The sequence below is a fragment of the Schistocerca piceifrons genome, unplaced genomic scaffold (genome assembly GCF_021461385.2).
Source record: "Schistocerca piceifrons isolate TAMUIC-IGC-003096 unplaced genomic scaffold, iqSchPice1.1 HiC_scaffold_1422, whole genome shotgun sequence".
Classification (NCBI taxonomy): domain Eukaryota; kingdom Metazoa; phylum Arthropoda; class Insecta; order Orthoptera; family Acrididae; genus Schistocerca; species Schistocerca piceifrons.
In genome coordinates, this window is record NW_025727261.1 from 30,001 (window position 1) to 37,500 (window position 7,500).

General features: G+C 55.7%; 2 non-coding genes and 1 pseudogene across 2 annotated transcripts; all 3 read right to left on the reverse strand.

Moving 5' to 3' along the window:
- The window catches only part of LOC124734095, a 4,223-nt pseudogene extending 3,326 nt beyond the window's left edge, over positions 1–897 (reverse strand).
- A 188-nt stretch (positions 898–1,085) lies between these two features.
- LOC124734100 lies at positions 1,086–1,240 on the reverse strand. Its single transcript, XR_007009322.1, has one exon. It is a non-coding gene; the product is annotated as a 5.8S ribosomal RNA (ribosomal RNA).
- A 352-nt stretch (positions 1,241–1,592) lies between these two features.
- On the reverse strand, positions 1,593–3,503 carry LOC124734090. The gene has a single exon (XR_007009321.1). It is a non-coding gene; the product is annotated as a small subunit ribosomal RNA (ribosomal RNA).
- Positions 3,504–7,500: the final 3,997 nt, after the last annotated feature.

Consider the following 7,500-nt stretch of genomic DNA (forward strand, 5'->3'; position numbering starts at 1 on the left):
GCCGCTGACGGGAGCGATTATTCCGCCCGAGAGCATCCCGAGCCAACAGCGGCGCGGGTCCGGGGCCGGGCCAGGTAGGTCCGTCATCCGGGAAGAACCGCGCGCGCTTGCCGGGAGCCCGAGCGCCCAAAGGGGCGAATCGACTCCTCCAGATATACCGCCGGGCAGCCAGCCAGGACACCGGGGCTCTGCCCAACAGACGCGAACCGAGGCCCGCGGAAGGGACAGGCTGCGCACCCGGGCCGTAGGCCGGCACCCAGCGGGTCGCGACGTCCTACTAGGGGAGAAGTGCGGCCCACCGCACACCGGAACGGCCCCACCCCGCGGCGAGTGGAAAGGCAACCGGACACGACCCCCGCCGCGGATTGCTCCGCGCGGGCGGCCGGCCCCCATCTGCCGAGGGCGGAGGCCAGTGGCCGGATGGGCGTGAATCTCACCCGTTCGACCTTTCGGACTTCTCACGTTTACCCCAGAACGGTTTCACGTACTTTTGAACTCTCTCTTCAAAGTTCTTTTCAACTTTCCTCACGGTACTTGTTCGCTATCGGTCTCGTGGTCATATTTAGTCTCAGATGGAGTTTACCACCCACTTGGAGCTGCACTCTCAAGCAACCCGACTCGAAGGAGAGGTCCCGCCGACGCTCGCACCGGCCGCTACGGGCCTGGCACCCTCTACGGGCCGTGGCCTCATTCAAGTTGGACTTGGGCTCGGCGCGAGGCGTCGGGGTAGTGGACCCTCCCAAACACCACATGCCACGACAGGCGGCAGCCTGCGGGGTTCGGTGCTGGACTCTTCCCTGTTCGCTCGCCGCTACTGGGGGAATCCTTGTTAGTTTCTTTTCCTCCGCTTAGTAATATGCTTAAATTCAGCGGGTAGTCTCGCCTGCTCTGAGGTCGTTGTACGAGGTGTCGCACGCCACACCGCCAGCCGGCTGTGCACGCTACCGAGAAAGTACCGGTATGCGAACCGCCAGGCGACGGGCGCGCATCGCACGTTTGAGGAGACGCGGCCGGCCCCACAGGCGGCCGCGACACTCCCAGGTCTGCGAAGCGGGGCAAACGCCGCGCGCTTCAGTATACGTAGCCGACCCTCAGCCAGACGTGGCCCGGGAACGGAATCCATGGACCGCAATGTGCGTTCGAAACGTCGATGTTCATGTGTCCTGCAGTTCACATGTCGACGCGCAATTTGCTGCGTTCTTCATCGACCCACGAGCCGAGTGATCCACCGTCCTGGGTGATCTTTTCTCAAGTTTCCGCCGTCTCTTTCGAGACGGTCGCATAGGCGGGAGTGAGGCGTGTGGCGGCCCCTGTTCCAGCGTTCTGTGTCCAACGGCCTCACGGCCGACGGGCGTCGTACGGCTCCACACCGGAGCGGACAGGCACTCGGGCGAAAGTCATTCAAAACCGGCGCCAGGCGCCAGGTGCCGCAGGCCAGCCGCTCCAGCGCTTCAGCGCTCGTACCACACAACATTGCCGCTAGTTTTGAGAGGCACGCGTGGTTCCGCACGCGGCGCACGGCTACTGCGAGCCGTACAGGTAGCGTGTTGCGCGACACGACACGCACATCGAAAGACATGCAGTCTAGTCGGTAATGATCCTTCCGCAGGTTCACCTACGGAAACCTTGTTACGACTTTTACTTCCTCTAAATGATCAAGTTTGGTCATCTTTCCGGTAGCATCGGCAACGACAGAGTCAATGCCGCGTACCAGTCCGAAGACCTCACTAAATCATTCAATCGGTAGTAGCGACGGGCGGTGTGTACAAAGGGCAGGGACGTAATCAACGCGAGCTTATGACTCGCGCTTACTGGAATTCCTCGTTCATGGGGAACAATTGCAAGCCCCAATCCCTAGCACGAAGGAGGTTCAGCGGGTTACCCCGACCTTTCGGCCTAGGAAGACACGCTGATTCCTTCAGTGTAGCGCGCGTGCGGCCCAGAACATCTAAGGGCATCACAGACCTGTTATTGCTCAATCTCGTGCGGCTAGAAGCCGCCCTGTCCCTCTAAGAAGAAAAGTAATCGCTGACAGCACGAAGGATGTCACGCGACTAGTTAGCAGGCTAGAGTCTCGTTCGTTATCGGAATTAACCAGACAAATCGCTCCACCAACTAAGAACGGCCATGCACCACCACCCCACCGAATCAAGAAAGAGCTATCAATCTGTCAATCCTTCCGGTGTCCGGGCCTGGTGAGGTTTCCCGTGTTGAGTCAAATTAAGCCGCAGGCTCCACTCCTGGTGGTGCCCTTCCGTCAATTCCTTTAAGTTTCAGCTTTGCAACCATACTTCCCCCGGAACCCAAAAGCTTTGGTTTCCCGGAGGCTGCCCGCCGAGTCATCGGAGGAACTGCGGCGGATCGCTGGCTGGCATCGTTTATGGTTAGAACTAGGGCGGTATCTGATCGCCTTCGAACCTCTAACTTTCGTTCTTGATTAATGAAAACATACTTGGCAAATGCTTTCGCTTCTGTTCGTCTTGCGACGATCCAAGAATTTCACCTCTAACGTCGCAATACGAATGCCCCCGCCTGTCCCTATTAATCATTACCTCGGGTTCCGAAAACCAACAAAATAGAACCGAGGTCCTATTCCATTATTCCATGCACACAGTATTCAGGCGGGCTTGCCTGCTTTAAGCACTCTAATTTGTTCAAAGTAAACGTGCCGGCCCACCGAGACACTCAATAAAGAGCACCCTGGTAGGATTTCAACGGGGTCCGCCTCGGGACGCACGAGCACGCACGGGGCGGTCGCACGCCTTCGGCTCGCCCCACCGGCAGGACGTCCACGATACATGCCAGTTAAACACCGACGGGCGGTGAACCAACAGCGTGGGACACAAATCCAACTACGAGCTTTTTTAACCGCAACAACTTTAATATACGCTATTGGAGCTGGAATTACCGCGGCTGCTGGCACCAGACTTGCCCTCCAATAGATACTCGTTAAAGGATTTAAAGTGTACTCATTCCGATTACGGGGCCTCGGATGAGTCCCGTATCGTTATTTTTCGTCACTACCTCCCCGTGCCGGGAGTGGGTAATTTGCGCGCCTGCTGCCTTCCTTGGATGTGGTAGCCGTTTCTCAGGCTCCCTCTCCGGAATCGAACCCTGATTCCCCGTTACCCGTTACAACCATGGTAGGCGCAGAACCTACCATCGACAGTTGATAAGGCAGACATTTGAAAGATGCGTCGCCGGTACGAGGACCGTGCGATCAGCCCAAAGTTATTCAGAGTCACCAAGGCAAACGGACCGGACGAGCCGACCGATTGGTTTTTGATCTAATAAAAGCGTCCCTTCCATCTCTGGTCGGGACTCTGTTTGCATGTATTAGCTCTAGAATTACCACAGTTATCCAAGTAACGTGGGTACGATCTAAGGAACCATAACTGATTTAATGAGCCATTCGCGGTTTCACCTTAATGCGGCTTGTACTGAGACATGCATGGCTTAATCTTTGAGACAAGCATATGACTACTGGCAGGATCAACCAGGGAGCTGCGTCAACTAGAGCTGAGCAGCCGGCCGCCCGGGAGTGTGTCCCGGGGGCCCGCGCGAACACGCAAGCGTCCGCTCAATCATTCTGCAAACAGGAGGAGGCTGAGCTCCCCTGCACAATACACCTCGAAACCCTCTCAGGTCCCGGCGGCGCGCAGCGCCGTCCCAAGTACTTGGTCGGGTTCGAGAGAGGCGCAATCGCCCGGAGTTAGGCGAGTAGACGCTTTCGGTGCGACCACCCGTGCTCCCAACTGAGCTTGCCGCTGCCGACAGAGGCCCGGGAGCGTGCTGTCGTGGCATTGCCGGCGGGAGACAACACGCGCCACCTACGGTGACCGGCAGCTCCAACGCCAGCGCCACAGAAGGACAAAAGCCCCACTTGGGTGCCGAAGCGAACTCTCCCAGCACAGCGCACACGCCAACACATCCGCACAGCTGCGATACAAACCACCAGCGAGAACCGCTGGGGCGACCGAGCAGCAGACGGCGTCGCGGCGCCGAGCGCCGGGCGGCGGCGCATCCTCAACGCACACAGTCCTCAATCGGACCAGCACACTGCAGATGTCCACCGCGCTTCGCACCGGGCCCGCGAGGACCTACTTTGGCCGCACGGCGCCGCGCGCAGGGTGCGCCGGCGCGCAGCTGCGACGCCTGCCGCGTCCGTCGGCCGGCGCGCCTGCCACTGGCCGCCCCCACCAGCCGGCTGTAGCGCGTGCGCCCACGCACCGCGCGGCCAGCACGCCGGGAGGCGCCCCCTCACCGGCCGGGGACGGTCCCACCCAGCCACCGCCGCGTATCGCTTCACACCCAGATGCCGTTCAGTTTCGTCGGCATGGTGGGTATCGCTGGAACAACCGGTTAGTACCTCAACCTATCGTCGCCATCACCGATTCACCCCTAGCGAGAACAACCGCACCACAACGGGTTACCATTTCTTCATTTGCGTAACTTCACCAGAAAACGTAGGCGTCCATCGCCATTTGCAACTTCAACCATTATTGCATGCCTGTGTCAGGTGTCACGCCCACACTACGTCTGCCCACATACACGCAACAAAATGTGCACGCCTAGACAATACGTGGAAGGTGGCCCCCGTACGTATGCGATGTCCATTGCTCGAAACGACTGTCAACCGGCTTCTGTAGCATGTCGCAGATATGGAACGCGCTGCACCATGCCATCACGGTGTGTGAGGAGAGACGACTAGGTCCGAATACATCAACAGACAGCTCATGCTGATCGCCATCCACGGCGTCCGTTCCTCCCACACGTCTCTATGGCGTACCACACTGCAATCCAGCTCTCATAGGGAGACGACACGTAGCTGCGTGCACAATATTTGCACTGTATGGTCCGCCGTTTTTGGGCGCAGTCGTTGTACGGTCACACATGTGCCACGATGTATCATTCAGTACATAAGGACGAATGTGCAGTACAGATTGTGGTTCACGCGTACGACATCAGCGGACAGTTGACACAGGCCGCACCACAACGTAGCCTGCGTACGTCGCATGCGAAGGGCATTGAACATGCAAACTTGTCACCAACCACCTTGCGAAGGCAGGGGGCAAGGTGGGGACGTGGGGAGAGGTGGGGGGGGGGGGGGGGGCGGCATGTACGCCCTGCTGCCATCCACATTACAGTGTACAGCAGGAGCATGTGGAAAGTCAGCAAGACTTGCAAGGTGTTTAACATGAAGCGATACACAGGGGAGCGGGCAGTGCGAGTAGCGAACTATATTGCGAGGGTTGCGGGTGGGCAACACTACACTAATTGAACGAGTCGTATAACAATTACAGAGCAGGTTTAGGCGACAACGTGGGTTACGATAGGCGACAACGTGGGTTACGTTAGGGGACAACGTGGGTTACGTTAGGGGACAACGTGGGTTACGTTAGGGGACAACGTGGGTTACGTTAGGGGACAACGTGGGTTACGTTAGGGGACAACGTGGGTTACGTTAGGGGACAACGTGGGTTACGTTAGGGGACAACGTGGGTTAGGTTAAGGCACAACATGGGTTAGGTTAAGGCACAACATGGGTTAGGTTAAGGCACAACATGGGTTAGGTTAAGGCACAACATGGGTTAGGTTAAGGCACAACATGGGTTAGGTTACGGCACAACATGGGTTAGGTTAAGCACAACATGGGTTAGGTTAGGGGACAACATGGGTTAGGTTAGGGGACAACATGGGTTAGGTTAAGGCACAACATGGGTTAGGTTAAGGCACAACATGGGTTAGGTTAGGGGACAACATGGGTTAGGTTAGGGCACAACATGGGTTAGGTTAGGGGACAACATGGGTTAGGTTAGGGGACAACATGGGTTAGGTTAGGGGACAACATGGGTTAGGTTAGGGGACAACATGGGTTAGGTTAGGGGACAACATGGGTTAGGTTAGGGGACAACATGGGTTAGGTTAGGGGACAACATGGGTTAGGTTAAGGCACAACATGGGTTAGGTTAGGGGACAACATGGGTTAGGTTAGGGGACAACATGGGTTAGGTTAGGGGACAACATGGGTTAGGTTAGGGGACAACATGGGTTAGGTTAAGGCACAACATGGGTTAGGTTAGGGCACAACATGGGTTAGGTTAGGGCACAACATGGTTAGGTTAGGGCACAACATGGGTTAGGTTAGGGGACAACATGGGTTAGGTTAGGGGACAACATGGGTTAGGTTAGGGGACAACATGGTTAGGTTAGGGGACAACATGGGTTAGGTTAGGGGACAACATGGGTTAGGTTAGGGGACAACATGGGTTAGGTTAGGGGACAACATGGGTTAGGTTAGGGGACAACATGGGTTAGGTTAGGGGACAACATGGGTTAGGTTAGGGGACAACATGGGTTAGGTTAAGGCACAACATGGGTTAGGTTAAGGCACAACATGGGTTAGGTTAGGGGACAACATGGTTAGGTTAGGGGACAACATGGGTTAGGTTAGGGGACAACATGGGTTAGGTTAAGGCACAACATGGGTTAGGTTAGGGGACAACATGGGTTAGGTTAAGGCACAACATGGGTTAGGTTAGGGGACAACATGGGTTAGGTTAGGGGACAACATGGGTTAGGTTAAGGCACAACATGGGTTAGGTTAAGGCACAACATGGGTTAGGTTAAGGCACAACATGGGTTAGGTTAGGGGACAACATGGGTTAGGTTAGGGGACAACTTGGGTTAGGTTAGGGGACAACATGGGTTAGGTTAAGGCACAACATGGGTTAGGTTAAGGCACAACATGGGTTAGGTTAGGGGACAACATGGGTTAGGTTAGGGGACAACATGGGTTAGGTTAGGGGACAACATGGGTTAGGTTAAGGCACAACATGGGTTAGGTTAGGGGACAACATGGGTTAGGTTAGAGGCACAACATGGGTTAGGTTAGGGGACAACATGGGTTAGGTTAGGGGACAACATGGGTTAGGTTAAGGCACAACATGGGTTAGGTTAAGGCACAACATGGGTTAGGTTAAGGGACAACATGGGTTAGGTTAGGGGACAACTTGGGTTAGGTTAGGGGACAACATGGGTTAGGTTAAGGCACAACATGGGTTAGGTTAAGGCACAACATGGGTTAGGTTAAGGTACAACATGGGTTAGGTTAAGGTACAACATGGGTTAGGTTAGGTTACACGTTGTTGTAAGGAAAGGTGTGGGGGGGGGGGGGGGGGCGGGGCGGCAGGTTCGTTGATAGTGATTATAGTAAGTGAATGCTTGTGACATGATGAGATTTGTCACGTCAGGATGCACCTTTGGCTTATTAGAGGCGGCGCTCCAATTCTATGCTTGTGTCAGACCTGTGTCTTTGACTCATGTCATTGTTTGTGCGCTGTGACAGGAGGTACTATTGTGATGTTGGGTGCACCGTTGTATAGGACATGTGTGGGTGTTGGTGCCTTATCTGCGCAATGGTGGATGTCGAAAGGGTGGGATATTCTATTTTCCGCATGGACCTCCTGGTCTGGTTGTGATAGTGTGGATTGTGTAATG